A 15,855-nucleotide genomic window follows, 5' to 3' on the forward strand; every position below is an offset into this window, starting at 1 on the left:
TTCTTACTATCGCTGTGCAGTGGCACATGTATGTATTAAAAAATGCAAAAAAAGTTTGTGTTAATAAAAACATTATACAAGAGGCATGGCAAAAAATACTCTTGCACTATGACGGACAGAATCACCACCATATTTGTGCCAGAGTAACCCATCATCAACATCTGCTAACGATTTTGAAATGTACAAACAAATAGCACAAAACCACAGTGCTGTACTAAATTAATTTTGTTTTCTTTCTCATTTAAGCATCTTCCCCATCAAGCAAAGGAAAGATTGGCCAAGAAGCTGGGGAACAAGACAAACGCTGGGAGTGGAAAGGTGGCAACTCTGACACAGAAGGATCCAACCACACGGAGGGTTGCATGGGAGGCCAACACTGCTAGAAATTCAGAGGCTTTCACAATGGACCAGCTTCAGTGGTGGTAGATCCTTAGATGCACCCTCCTTCCTACTACCCCAAGTATAGGCTAACACTCAACAACTTCCGCCCTATCTCCAACATCCCCACACTAGCCAAACTCCTAGAAAATTGCGTCCAATCGCAACTCTGTGTTCACATTGAAAATTTCCATATACTGGACCAACATCAATCTGGCTTTCACAGTGGGCACAGTACCGAATCGGCTCTCACTCACGTTATGGATGACATTTTAAAAATGCTTGACCAAAATGATTCATGCCTCCTTATTCTCCTTGACTTTTCCTCTGTGTTTGACACTGTTAATCACAGCAACCTCCTATTCATTCTGGAGCACAGGATGGGCCTGTCTGGTCCGGTGTTGCAATGGTTCTCATCCTTCCTCCATCACAGTTCACAAAGATTGAAGCCAAACCACTCTCTCTCCCAGCCATCACCAGTATCCATGGGGGTCCCCCGAGGGTCCGCCCTATCTTCACATACTATTCAACTTGTTCTTGGATCCATTAGCCAAAGTACTAAATTCAATGGGCATTCTCTTCCATATGTATGCGGATGACACCCAACTTTATCTGAAAATCTCCTCCCTGGATAACATCATTTCACTCAACTCTACCATATTGACTACTCAAAACTGTTTAACTGAGAACCACCTTCTACTCAACACCTCCAAAACTAAATTCCTTCTCAATTCTCCTCCGAATCCCAACCTAAGTTAGACCTCTGGATGAGCCACCTCACCGCCTTCAACTGCACCCCCCACATTATTTAGACCCCCAGGATATGGCGGCATGGATTAGCAAATTGTGTGGCACAAATATGGAAATTTAGCGGCACAAATTTAGACATCTTGGTGCATTTTTGAGGCCCTTTATTATGCTATTCACCATATAATATGCCTCCCAAGGCCCACCATGTGCTCCATTTCCACCATGATAACCTTCCAACCCCCTGCCTCTCTGCCCCCAACCTGCTGGCATCATTGCAGCCCTCAGTTATACCTTTTGTAATACATAAAGAAAGAATCTTGTATTAAATGCTAGATGGCTACAGAATTTTCACAGGAAGCAACGTGTAGAGGGCACTAAATGGAAGTAGGAATATTTCAGATGATGGCTGCAGATTTATAAATGGCTACATATGATTACTGATTGAAAAAACGAAATGCGCACTATTGAGGTGTCTTCCATATAATTACCGTATGCTACGCAGCCGTGTGGCTGTGACAAATTATACCCTAGCTGAATCTAGAAAACATGTGCTTTACACCCATGTAACCGAGGCAACGAATAAAATAATTACTCAGCCTTTAAAGTGAGCAGCAGTGAGTTTAAATAACAGCAGGGGCCAATGTACCAACTTAGCTAACACTGGTTATCATCCTCAACTAGGATCATATTAGCGGCTTCTTTACAGATGTTTGTTCCAGTGCGTCCTATTGCAATTCCAATATCTGCAGATTTCAACGCCACAGCATCATTTACCCCATTTCCAGTCATGGCCACCACAGCACCGTTGTTTTGCAGAGACTTATCAATTTTCAGTTTATGTCTAGGGCTGGCTCTGTAAAACACTGAGACCTTTGGTACAATATGTGACAGCTGCTGTGTGTTCAAGACATCAAGTTCTTCAACCAACGGAAAAGGACTGTGAGCCTTTGGTGTACAAGCCCAGGCGGCTTGCAATAGCTACTGCTGTCTCAATTTGATGGTAACCCCAGAGCCAATGAGCAGGTTGGTGGCTTCTTTCTCACCAATCCGTGGAGGATCAATCTTCCCCACAAGGCCTAGTAAGGTCAGCTGCCCTAGTTCAGGTCCAGAAGCTAAAGCTAGCACCCTGAGTCCGAAGAACGCATGTATGTCTTCTCTTGATGGTACCGTTACCGTTGTTAATGTGTCAGTGGCAAATTCTGTCTACATAAATATGGGACCCCCTCTCATAATACTTTACTGGTCGGGGAGAAGAGGGGAAAAAATAATCACAAAAAACACAAACCTTCCCTCACGACCTTGTGGTAAATAAATAATTAAATACCGATTCTATTTTTTCAGAATAATCAATAAACGGGTAGCTCAATAAATAAGAGTCAAGATTCGAGGTAGCTGGAGTTTGCAGGTTTTAATAAAGCATAAAGGACAGGAACAGGACAACCTGCACGGGAATAGGATGGCAGCTGCCGGGGGCAGGAATGGGAATAATGGACGCTAGCTTTAATAACAGTGCATAACATATATATACTAAAACAATTGCATTACAGTCAATACAGTAGGCGTAGCAGTGGGCGTGGTTCGTAGCAGTCGCGAAAGATAAGGCAGTAAGTGGGTGTAACAGGAGGCGTGTACATAGACATGTGATGCAAACGTAACAGAATGTGTCACAAATGGGGCGGAAACATGGAGGGGGCTACCTGGGGAGCTGGGACCTCTAACCTAGTGGTGCGCGCAAGCTGGCAATGACGTGTTACCAGGGAGAACTGGGGGCTATGACTTCTGCACTAGAAGAGGAGACTAAAGTCTGCGGAGTCAGAGCGACATGTACCTAAAACCTATCTGGTATCTGATGTTTAGAGAACATGTTGATAGAATCCAAAAGTCATCAGGGTAAAGGCTACTCGACTCTAAGACTGGTGCATGCATTATTCTACATGTAGTGCGTGGCGAGGAATATTCTATGAACATTAATACAGTATTTCTCTTACATGGAGACATAAAGACTAGACTATGACTGAAACTATTGATGCGATTCAGTAGTTTAGGAATGCAGAGAAGGAGAGTTGGACTGATAACTAGAAGCATAACATACTCTAGGCAGACTGGGAGGCAGAGCCAGGCCGAGCCGGGCACTGTGAGGCAGGAAGTAAGTGAAGGGTCAGGGATACAGGTGGGGGCTGTATCGCTCCTCGGAGAGGGTTCAGGAGACAGGAGCTGAATCTGGTGTCCGGGCCCTTTTGAGGCCTAGAAACGGGGACTTTTCAATGAATTAACGTGCACACTGTGAAACGTGGCAACATAGGTTTACATGGGCCTAATACTCGTAGCTTTCACGAGAACTGGAAACTGGCATACTAGAGTTGGACACAACTGGAATTGCGTCTTTAATTGATCATAAGGGAATACATATGCATATCGATCATGCACATATAACATAAGATGGGGGAACACGTAGGGACATAGAACATGGCAAAATTTACTTTTCCACATTCCCTCCTTGTCACTACGTTTCCATCAGGAAACATCAATATTCATGATACCATCTATCATTTCATACAGTATCATGTGCTCGTCTCGAATTGTCTTGGAACGGGACTTAGGACTAGGACTTGGAATACAGGATGTAGCACAAATGCCGCAAATCGCAGGGCCACATTGTAAACAGAGGCAGCAACTGAAAATGATCATTACTGCTATACCTAGAAATGACAATACTTTCCATCCCCAGGCAGATATAATACTCCAGAGCCAACCGGACCATGTCCAGGTGCCTGGATTCTGGTGTTACTGATGGGCAATTTTATGAAGTCTGGTTATAGCTGAATAAACAGACGGCGCGTTATTAGGAATGAAAATGCAGCAACTAGATCCGATGACTCTACATGCTCCTCCTCTATCGGCCAGTATGACGTCAAGAACGAGACGATTTTGGAGCACGACAAATCTCATAGCAGATTGCTCTTCGGTTAAGTTACCTAGAGCAGAAGTAGTCTCATTCACTACTGCTTCAAGGGTTCTGGTTAACCTACGTATTAACTTACTATTCTGGATAGGTCCTATAAAGAAGAAGAAACCTCTATTGAAGTCTGTATATTGTTCTAGAGCAGTTTCAGTTTGATCGACAATTGGGGACTCGATCTCTCTTTTATGTCTAATTTGTACTAGATGTGTGTTTCTATGATAATCAGATGGGGCTAGAAAAACTGGTGGCAGTAGGAAGGCAATATAACATGTTCCATCCCAATCGAGGGGCAGACGAACATATGCGGTCTGACCACAAACAAAATATGAATGACGTGAGGCTTTGAAAATAGATTTCCCACTGTCACTATACTTGACAACAGTAGTACAATCACTATGTCCTACATGTGCGGAACCATTCTTTCTGACACATAATTCGCCTTTGACTGGCAGTACTGAAATAGCAGGCAAATCTGGAGTAGTATCGGACTGAACATTCAGGACCATGAAATTCGAAGAATGATTACCTAAATCATACACTTCATTTTCTAGATCTAACCCTGTTCTATGGGAAAGACCTTCCTTGTCTGGGAAACATGTACTATTCAGAAGGGACATGTCAGTTGAGGATGACGTTAACGTGGACCATGCTCCACATGAACTATTATGTGAAAATGGATAAGGAAAAAGTGGCAGAACTCCCTTCGGTGTCTGGAAAGGGGGGAGTCGACCACACACCCAACAATTAGTGGCATTGCTGGTCTGGTGTGAATAGTGTAACATTCTAATAAACGTGTTATTACGCATAGCAAGACGATAGGATAGCTCGTGAGGAGGCAGATCACTAAATGTGTGCTCTACTGTACCATTAGAATACTTATTTACATGAGAAATTGGAAAACATAAATGTAATGCATAACTTGTGCAGGTAACCATAAGACTTAGAAACAATAAGAAACTTAGAATAACGATACATCTTATAGAGTTTTGACTAACTCTCTCACTGTGGGGGTCTATCTCATACATGTCAGAAACCTGTCTAACCGTTTCACCCGAGAGGGACTTAGACAATTAAACTGGCTGACTTATTTTACTAGACCTGAGTTTCTTTTTATACTCCTGCTGTGGAGTTTCCTCTAACAGGGGAACTTTCGATTCAGAGTCAATTTTTAGGCAGTCCTTAGAAATGTTCTTGACAAATGTTTTTATAGACAATCCATGGAATTTCTTGACGTGGGACAGGTGGACCCACCCCTTGCGGCCTTCCAACTTCACGGCCATGCGGGTGGTCAGAAGGACTAGTCGTGGCTCCTTCCAACGAGGCTCCAGCGGACTTGAACGATCAAAGTTCCTGACAAGTACAAGGTTTCCTGGAACGATTTCATGCGGTTTAACCTCGGTGTTGTCTGGAAATGCGGCGGCAACCTGTGAACGACAAGAGTGTAGGGCAGACATCAAGGAAGCTAGGTAATCTGTCAGCATATTACTGGAAACATCTGTAATACTTCGGGGTCTAGGTGTACCCCACATATTTGGGGGGCGGCCGAATACGACCTCGTACGGGGACAGACCTGATCTGGAATGTGCAACCATGCGCATATAAAATAGAGCGACTGGCAGGGCTACTAGCCAGTCTACACCTTTCTCTTTACAAACTTTGGCAAGTCGGATTTTCAGAGTCTGGTTATGTCTCTCTACGAGACCGGCTGCTTCAGGATGGCGCACACAATGGAACTTCCACTGGTACCCTAACAGAAGGGAAACGTGTTTCATTAGTTCAGATGAGAATGGCTGGCCGTTGTCTGAATACACGACCCTAGGGAGTCCAAAACGAGGAAAGAATTCACGAACCAACTGCTTGGCAGTGGTCGCGGCTGTGTAATCTGGAACTGGATATGCCTCTGTCCACCTGGACAAAGCGCATACAACTACAAGGACATACTTGAAACCTCGACATCGCTCCATCTGAATATAATCCATCTGGAGGACTTCAAAAGGGTGGTCAGGAGGTTGGAATCCCCCTTGTTCCACCGGGACACTTTTACCTGGATTGAACTGGCAACATATCATACAGGTACGGACTTTCTGCTTGGCTGCAGCTCGTAAATGCTTGTTGAACCAAATGTTCTGAATACTGTCTAACATAGCTTTTTCTCCTAAATGTGCAGGACTATGTGCGGTATTGATAAAGACTTGAACCATAGAGTCGGGGAGAAACCATGTGGCTTTTCCCTTCGTCAACCATCCCTGATCTGTCTGGACCCCTCCTTGTTCGGACCATTTCTTGATTTCTTCGGAAGTAGCATGTGACTGTATGTCTATGACATCTTGTGTAGGGTCCTTAACTGTCATACATGTAGTCTGATCTGGAGTGTGTGTCAGTGTCGTGTTAACTGGAATGTCTGGGGTCTGAGCTGTAAGCTTGGCTGTTCGATCTGCTAGATCATTACCTTGGGAAATAATGTCAGTGACTTTCGTATGTGCTTTGCACTTCATGATAGCGATAGCTGTCGGTAAATGTATTGCATCTAACAGAGCTTGAATGAGGAGACCATGCTGAATCTTGGTTCCATGAGAAGTCATAAAACCTCTTTCTTGCCAGAGCACTCCAAATTTGTGTACGACTCCGAATGCATAACGTGAATCTGTGTATATGTTTACTTTCAGGTTCTTGGCACGTATGCAGGCTTGAGTCAGAGCGACTAGCTCTGCTGCTTGAGCGGACAGGGTGTCAATACGGTGTGTCTCTATAACTTCGGTTTCAGTAGTCACTGCATACGCGGCTACTAGTTCTCCTGTACTAGTTCTCATACATGAACCATCCACATAAAGTGTCAGGTCGGGATCAGGTAATGGAATGTCTGTCAAGTCTTGTCTTGGCTTTGTCATAGTGTTAACTACTTCCACACAGTCATGTGTGGCAGGATTTGAAGTAACTGACGGTAACAGTGTAGCAGGATTCAGAACGTTGCAGCGTCTGATTTCTATGTGTGGCTGGAACAGTGTCAATTCATAACCTGTTAAACGTGCAATTGTCAAGTGCTGAGTCTGAGTTCGGTTTAAAAGAACTTCCACGGAGTGTGGAACTTGTACTGTCAGGGAGTGTCCTAACACTATGGAATCACTTTGTCTGATAGCTAGTGCTGTGGCTGCAACTGACTTGAGGCACGCAGGCAAAGCCTGGGCTACTGGATCTAATGTGCTCGAAAAATAAGCACAGGGCTTGTATTGTCCTGCTTGATCTTGTGTGAGAACAGATAATGCTGTACCATCACGTTCTGTAACAAAGAGTGTAAAAGGCTTACTGTAGTTCGGTGTAGCTAGAACAGGTGCTTGGCATAAGGCTTTCTTTAATTCATTAAAAACAAGTGTATGTTCGGATGTCCAAGGGAGGACAGTCGATACGGCTGCCTCCTGTGTCGTTAACTGTATCAGTGGCTTAGCTAGAAACGCATACTGAGGAATCCATTGTCGGCAATAAGAAGTGAGGCCGATAAAAGCTCGTACCTCTTTCTGGGTCTTGGGCTGAGGAAGACTCGCTATTAACAGGATACGGTCAGGTGTCAACTGCCTACCTCTCTTGGACAGTAAGTGTCCTAAGTAGACCACTTGCTGGACACAGAATTGAAGCTTCGAAGGGGACACCTTGTGTCCCATCTCGGCTAGGAAATACAGGACTGTAAGTGACGCTCGCTCGCAGTCACGCTCAGAACGGGCTGTGATCAGTAGATCATCGACATACTGGAGCAGGGCAGTGTCAGTTGGCATGTGAATATTGTCTAGTTGTCTCTTGAGTGCTTGACTGTAAATACTAGGACTTTCTGTGAAACCTTGAGGAGCTCGTGTAAATTTATAGCTCCTTCCATTTAAACAAAAACCGAAAAGGTACTGACTGTCTGGATGAATGGGAACACTGAAAAACGCGTTCTTGAGGTCTATGACAGTAAAGAACGTGGCTTCAGAATCAATGGCTGTCAATAGGGAGGAAATATCTGGAACAACTGGGTACTGGGGAATGATACATTTATTAAGTTCTCGAAGGTCAATCACTAATCGATATACTGGGGGTGCATTTGGATCAGTACGTTTCATGACTGGAATGATAGGAGAATTACATACATTGGAGTCAGTTTCTACAACCACTCCTTGAACAATGAGGTCGTCAATAATTTTGGATAAGGCTGCTACAGCCTCAGGTGGCAATTTGTACTGTCGGATTCGCGGCAAAACTACACCTGGTTTCAGAGTCACACGATGAGGTGTGATGTGCATACAACCAACATCAGTTGGACCTTGTGCCCATAGATGCTGTGGGACATTCAGTAATCTTGGATCAAAATCACGTAATACATAGTGACCTTTAAAGTCACGTAAAAACAATCGGATTCCTTCTGGGGAGCAGCATATAATTGCACCTAATTCTTTTAATGTCTTGATGCCTAACAGATTTTCTGGACATGACTTTGTAAGTAACAAATCAGTTGTTCAGGACAATGGACCTACTTCTAGAGAAACTGGTTTCGAAATCTCGTTAACAATTGGCTTTCCTGAAAATCCAAGGGAAACATTTCTAGAGCCTGAGAGCGGAGCCCCTGGAACCTCGTCATGACTGATTGTAGTCCTACTTGCCCCTGTATCAATCAGAAACTTTCTGTCTTTCCCTAATACTTGACTGTGAACGTAGGGACCCTCTTGATCTACAGGTATCTCGATGAGAGGCAAGCCTACCTCCCTCTCTAGGCTGTTTCATGAATACTGTTGATAATCTGGATACTCGGACTGTGCGTACTGGTACATCTGTTGTGTAACATGCTGTGTTGCAGCTATAGGCTGCGGTGCTGTAACTGTCTGTTGTGCATTCTGTGGTAACTGGGAAGTCTGTGAGACTTGTTCTTGTCTAGGCGGACGTGGTCTTTCTTTAGTCTTACCAGTAGCTATGTTGTGTTTCAGAACTGCACACTCGTTTATAAAATGACCTGGCTGCTTACAATAATTGCAGGTCCCTTTAACAGGAACTGCAGGATGACTGGCTTGATTCGTACCCCTCTTCTGACTGTCTTGAGGAACAGATTGTGCAACTAATACTTTCATTTTCGTGTCTTTCATACGTCTCCTTTCATGATCTTGCTCTTCTCTGATTCTGTTCTGATGGTACTGGAGCATCTGAAGCATTTGTGACGGAGTATTAGCTTGCCAGGTACTTTCGACTTTCAAAACTCGATTTTTAACTTGTGGGCTTGAATTCTCGACTAATTTAGTAACAAAAAGATGAGGGTATGACTCGCTACTTGTCTTCAAACCACTGTTAATAATAAAACATTTTTCGAATCTAGAATAAAAATCACTAGTGTCTTCGTCTGGTTTCTGTTTACAGGCTGAGATTGCATCCCAGTCTTCCTTTTTCGTGGCTAGTAATCTTGGCAAAACTTGTATTAACAGTTCAGGCAATTCTTTACATTTTTCTCCTAGACCGGTACCTGGTACACGTGTTTTGTCTTCAGCTTCTAGAGCCGTCCAATCTATCTTTTTCTCTCCCACCTCCCATTCTTTTTCCTTGAGCTTTTCATATATGCCCGCAGGCAACAGGACTTTTAACATTTTAATTATATCTGGATACGTGTATTCTCCCATACGGAGCATATCTTTTAATTCTCGGTGGAACCCTGCTGGATCTTTATCGTGACAGGGAATTAACTTTTTCATCTCTAAGAGTTCCATCTTTGTAAGGGGGGTGTAAACAAATACTCGTTCTAGATCACCACCCGCCGTCCTAACTGGGTGCACTTCTCGTAACGGATGCTGTCTGTCTATGTAGAATGGTTTACTTTCTGGGGGTGAGACGTGAACAAAATGCGGATTCAGAAACGTTCTATATTTCTGGCGTTGTTCTAGAATTATACTAATTAAATCGGTACCTAGACCTTTCCATCTGTACTGTAGTAACTCGTTCAGAACATCATGTAATGGACCTGGATCAGAATGCTGACCCTCATACAGAGTGATGAGGTGTGTGAGAAGTTGGCCTGGTAGGGGATGTTTCCAATTCTGGAACCACCTACTACCTGACCAAACAATCCCCTTATGGTGTCTGGTTGTAAGTCAACCTTATTAGACAAGCTATCCTAGTGGTAGCATGGACTAAGCAGCCTAAAGGCTTAACTTAAGAGGTCGTGTTAAGCGAGCTGTTTTACCACATACAATCCTGTAATACCAAATGAAAGGACACCACACAAGTATATATTATAAAAATATATGTGTTTATTACTAAAAACAATCCCCAGTATTCTTTATGAATAAAGGGGCACAAGCGTTAAATCAAAAGCACTGTTTAAACATACAAAGTTGCACAATTATGGATGAGGGCAGGGGGCCACTCAAACCATATACTAAACAAGTGGTATAAGAGAGGCCACTCGAACAGTGGTTAGGCCTAGGGCCTAGGGAATCGCTGGGAGCAGTCAGGACAAGCAATGCTGAAGTCGGGAATGGCCCTCGGGATTCGGGAGATGTGCGGAAAGCGCACGCATGCACCAATGTTAACCAATGGTGCGTAAAAGTCAAATAGTTAAAGTTTAAGGACACTTCCGCTGAACCTAGAGGAACAAAACTTAACACACAGACCCTAGAGGTGTGCACCAGTGTGGGAACACCGGCGGAGCAAAGTTACCTCACCCACAGGAAGTGGGTGCACAGGGTCGAAGTGGCGTCGGGTTTTGACACGCAGGCTCTTGGTGCTTGAAGCTGAAAGGGCTGCAGGCAGGGTGAAGACGAAGTGTCCGGTGGAGTCCAAGGGTGGACTCAAGTTGTAGAGTACCTGAAAGCAGAGGGGACAGAGTCTGGGTCACTCAGCAGTGACCAGGGTGGAACCAGGACGGAACCAGGCAATGTCGGGCGCAATCAGGTGGTCGTCGAGGCGCTTCTCTTCGCTGTCACGTGGGCTCTGGGGCATCTGCGACGTCCAGGAGCAGGTCACGATCTGTCCCACGCAGGCTCTCACCGTCGGTGCAGTCGGCTTCCGGTTTGGAGCAAACAAGCCTTGGTAAGAGCAATCCACGCGGGATTGGAAGATGGCGTCTCACTCGGACCAGGAAGGTCAGAGTCGGGGCTCCCTTTCAGGGGAGCTGGTGTGGATCTGGAGCAACCAGAATCACGAGTCTTCTTTTGTAGTTCGTCGGCACAGGGACCACAAGCCAGCTGGCAAGTGACCGGGCCAACGCGTTGAGCCAAATCGTGCCAAAGGGCCCCACGCAGCACTCGTCGAGTGTGGAGGGCTGAACTTCGGCTCAGGAGTAGCTCAGGGTGGGGGCTTCTCAAACCCCGGTGTACAGCTTCGAGGGTCACTCGTGGGCTGCACGGTCAGCGTCTCGTGGTCACTTCAAGATGGCGTGCCCCACGCTTCCGGTCGCCTCCACGGGTCTCAGCTTTGCAGGGACTGTGGATCGGGCTGTTAGAAGCTGGGCAGGCTTGATCTCGTCGATCTCAGTCGCTCGAGTTCCGGCGGGAACTGCAACTAAGTAGACGTCGAGGGCTGGATGGTGCCTGCTGCTGCAGGGTGGTCACTCCTTGACCACAAGGGAGATTCTTCGGGCTTCCACGTTGAGATGGAGGGCGAAGGGTCCAGAATATCGTTTCAAATGTTTCTTCCAGGAAATCTGATGTGCATTGGCACTGCTCCCACTCTTATTCGAATCTGGTGGGCGTGATTACCTGCTAGGTCCCCTCCTATGGGTGGGACCCAGGAAGTGGGTGGATACACCCCCTTCCTTTGATCCAGGCCGCCCTGGCACGAGGGCTGGAGTGCCCCAGAACCGGTTTGGCCGGATTATGCAAGGGGCAGCCTTGTGCGCCCCAGGCAGTGTCTGGTTTCTTTCAAACCTCCCTGCTACAATACACTATCTCCTGTCTGGAGGGCGGTGACACCCTCCTGTGACAGGAAACCCTTTGTCCAGGACCCCCTTGACTGGGTTTCGGTCAGCTCCAGGGGTCCAGACATTTGTCTGTGGCAGAGGCATCCATTTTGTGGATCTTAAGGCCTTTGGAGAAATCAACCGCATTAAAGTGAAGTAACATGTCTTACCCCTCTAGAGGGGTGGAATGCCATCCCCGTCGCCAGAACTGGCGAGGGGATGGTATTCCAAAGCGTATGACACCTTACACGACATGTTTTGATAAAGCCAAACCAGAGTTGCTAAATAACCGCGAGGATTATAAGGCACTTAATAGTATATGGTATGGCCTTATCCTGAAACAGCTTAGGGATTTGTTCCCGACGGCTGCAGACAGGCTCAGCTCATGCTAGAGCTCCATCTCACATAAAAACCATGCACCTAGCCTCCAGGATTGGTGAGGCCTGTCTATAGGAGTGGCTCACAGGTTTACATGTGTCCAGATATAGGTTTAGACATAGGTATACTATATCTAAGCAAGGGGTGTGTACACCACCTTACCCCAGCTGAGTGATCAGCTAGTTGTGTCAATTTAAGAACCAGCCAGGGGTGGCAAAAGATATGCTGCAGCCCCTGGTAGGCCTTAGTGGCTCCTGTGCCCTGTGCACCTATAGTGCATTCTACAGGGGCTGACAAGGAGTCCATTTCCAATTGGTATGTACCTAGGGTACATGGAATCCATTTTACAGAGAGAGCAGATGGCCTGGGGCCCTGATTAGCAGGGAACCAGGTCAACTAAGTCAAAAAACCAGCTAAACACAGGCAAAAAATCTGGGGTAACCATAGTCAGGTAGCCACCTTCCTACAAGGTGCTGGATCATATACATACCCACCAGTCGCTGCTCGGCTGGGGGCAGTTTCAGAAACATTTGTGCCACTATTTCATCTGGAAAAGTGGTAGAATCAGTAGCCCATCGGACTGCTGATCGGGCTAGTTCTTGTTCATGCATAGTACTAAGTTCACTATAACCGATTCGTGATTTCAGAATGTGATCGGTAGCTTGAAATACTTGTTCTAGAGAACACTGTTCTGGTACTGGAGAAGAAACAGTTTTCTTGTAGTCTAGACGTGAATGTCGGTCGGAAAGTCTAGTTTTACCTACATACGCTATTCTGGAAGGATTCTCGCTGTCTACCTCTTCAGTAGAACAGTCATTTTCTTTCTCGGTTGCTTGTGTTGCTTCTCGTTTCTCGTGTAACTTTATTATTTCTTTACGGATTTTCTTGTACATACTCTCTATACTAGCTAGTGTCTTGTGCCTTCCCTCGGCTATATGGTCACTCCACCTGGTCAGGACTTTCATTTCTTCTGGATCTTTTCCTGGATAATCTTGTTCTCTTATTAAACAGTTAATTAGAAACTTTAAAATCATGAGCTGAATCTCGACTTTTCTTTGGACCATGGTGTCGCCAATACTTTCTGGATCTCTTCCTGTACGGATAAAATGATATATTCTGTCTAGATAACCTTTCATATTCGGCAGGGTGTCCAAATACTCGGTCACCCGTCTTACACGCAATGAATACAAGACCATATCATCATCGCCTGGGACTGGATCATAACGGCATTCGGTAAGTGCTCGCTTGATATCTGCAACGGACTGAAATTTGGGTGTACGCTGTACCGCTAGCTCATGTAGCGTCATACGTCTGTGTTGAGGCGGGGTACGAGGAGAACCTCCCCCCGCGGCTCCTAAACTAGAATCGTCGGTGGGTACTGTACGGGCTGGGAGAGTGACTGATGTAGCGGGTACTTGTACTGTATGCTGGACCGGGGGTACCGTAACAGGTGCTGCAACGGGTGCCCCGGTGGCTGGAGGAACAGGAATTACATTATTTACAGGAGCAGGCGGAACAGGATTTGCATACTCTGGGACTGTGTCGTCCAAGTAGGACGAGAGAAAAATATCAGCTGCGGTCGGTTTGTGACGTAGCTTAATCGGAACCAGTGACGGCGGAAAATTACTGGATGCCTCTGGGGTTGCTTTTGGCAAGCCCTCGGCAGGAAGAGGGTACATACCCTTAATAAGGGCATTCCTCTGTCTGTCTGATTGTTCGGCTTTAACTCGTTCACCTATTTTGATTAATTCCCTTTCTTGGGCTCTTTCTGTGGATTCTCTACTTAATTCTGCTTTTCTGATTTCTTTTTCGGTTCTTTTATGAGATTCTTTGCACCATAACTCGATGGCATCTTTCTGTGACTGTCTGGCTTTCTTTTTCCATAATGCTTCTTCTACTCGCATGATGCACTCGGCATCCCATGTGCCTGATACAGGCCATCTATATTTCTCTTCGAGATGTCTGGTATAATCAGACCATAAATCTAGATATATTATGGCACTTAAGCCATGCTTATGATACATAAAATGTCCTGGACTGTCCCTAGGTGGGACAGGAACTGCTTCCTTGAGCAGACCTTTTCTGGTTTTCAACTGACGTAACTTAGAGAACAGAGGCATGATTTAGGCTAGAATACTGAACACAATACAATATACGATAAACACAATAATGACTGAAAAACAAATCATTCATACCACGACATTGAATACACATTGAATGACATTAAAATAACCGTTCGGACAGAAACATTACCTGGAATACTTGAGAACAGAACACATGAATTTCTCGAGAACGGAACTTACTAGAATTACTAGATGCACTGCTGAAACAGTACGAAACATACCGGTCCCATAAAGAGACACGTCAGGACCCGCATCCACCTAGGTGGACACTTCGTGTTGGATTTGCGTACCCAAACCCACGGACCAGAGACAAATTAATTGACCCTGTCTAGATACTACCCCAGCAACGGTACTCACCGGGCAGCAAGAACGGAAGGCCTCGGACTGGACTGGACTGCTACGACGACGGACTACGAACTTCGGACTTCAGTTACGGGTGGGCCTCCGGATACCTCGGACCTTGAACTCTCGGCTTGGGCTCTGGTCGGGACTCGCCGCGTTCCTCCACCGCCTCGTCTGGATGCTGGACCGCAACCTCCGTCTCCTCCGTGGGCCTGAGGGATACTTGAAGCAGAAATATCTGCACGTGCACAGTATGGTTCCGTCACGGCTGCAGAGGGTCAGGGGGCTTGCGTGGCTTCTCCGGCGCGTGGGGAAAGGGCAAGTCCCTATTCGGGCGCCATCATGTGGTAAATAAATAATTAAATACCGGTTCTATTTTTTCAGAATAATCAATAAACGGGTAGCTCAATAAATAAGAGTCAAGATTCGAGGTAGCTGGAGTTTGCAGGTTTTAATAAAGCATAAAGGACAGGAACAGGACAACCTGCACGGGAATAGGATGGCAGCTGCCGGGGGCAGGAATGGGAATAATGGACGCTAGCTTTAATAACAGTGCATAACATATATATACTAAAACAATTGCATTACAGTCAATACAGTAGGCGTAGCAGTGGGCGTGGTTCGTAGCAGTCGCGAAAGATAAGGCAGTAAGTGGGTGTAACAGGAGGCGTGTACATAGACATGTGATGCAAACGTAACAGAATGTGTCACAAATGGGGCGGAAACATGGAGGGGGCTACCTGGGGAGCTGGGACCTCTAACCTAGTGGTGCGCGCAAGCTGGCAATGACGTGTTACCAGGGAGAACTGGGGGCTATGACTTCTGCACTAGAAGAGGAGACTAAAGTCTGCGGAGTCAGAGCGACATGTACCTAAAACCTATCTGGTATCTGATGTTTAGAGAACATGTTGATAGAATCCAAAAGTTATCAGGGTAAAGGCTACTCGACTCTAAGACTGGTGCATGCATTATTCTACATGTAGTGCGTGGCGAGGAATATTCTATGAACATTAATA

General features: G+C 45.7%; 1 pseudogene; it reads right to left on the reverse strand.

Moving 5' to 3' along the window:
• Positions 1–1,782: 1,782 nt before the first annotated feature.
• The window catches only part of LOC144820342 (calcium-transporting ATPase type 2C member 1-like), a 36,602-nt pseudogene continuing 22,529 nt past the window's right edge, over positions 1,783–15,855 (reverse strand).

Source organism: Lissotriton helveticus, chromosome 2_1, assembly GCF_964261635.1.
Source record: "Lissotriton helveticus chromosome 2_1, aLisHel1.1, whole genome shotgun sequence".
Lineage (NCBI taxonomy): Eukaryota > Metazoa > Chordata > Amphibia > Caudata > Salamandridae > Lissotriton > Lissotriton helveticus.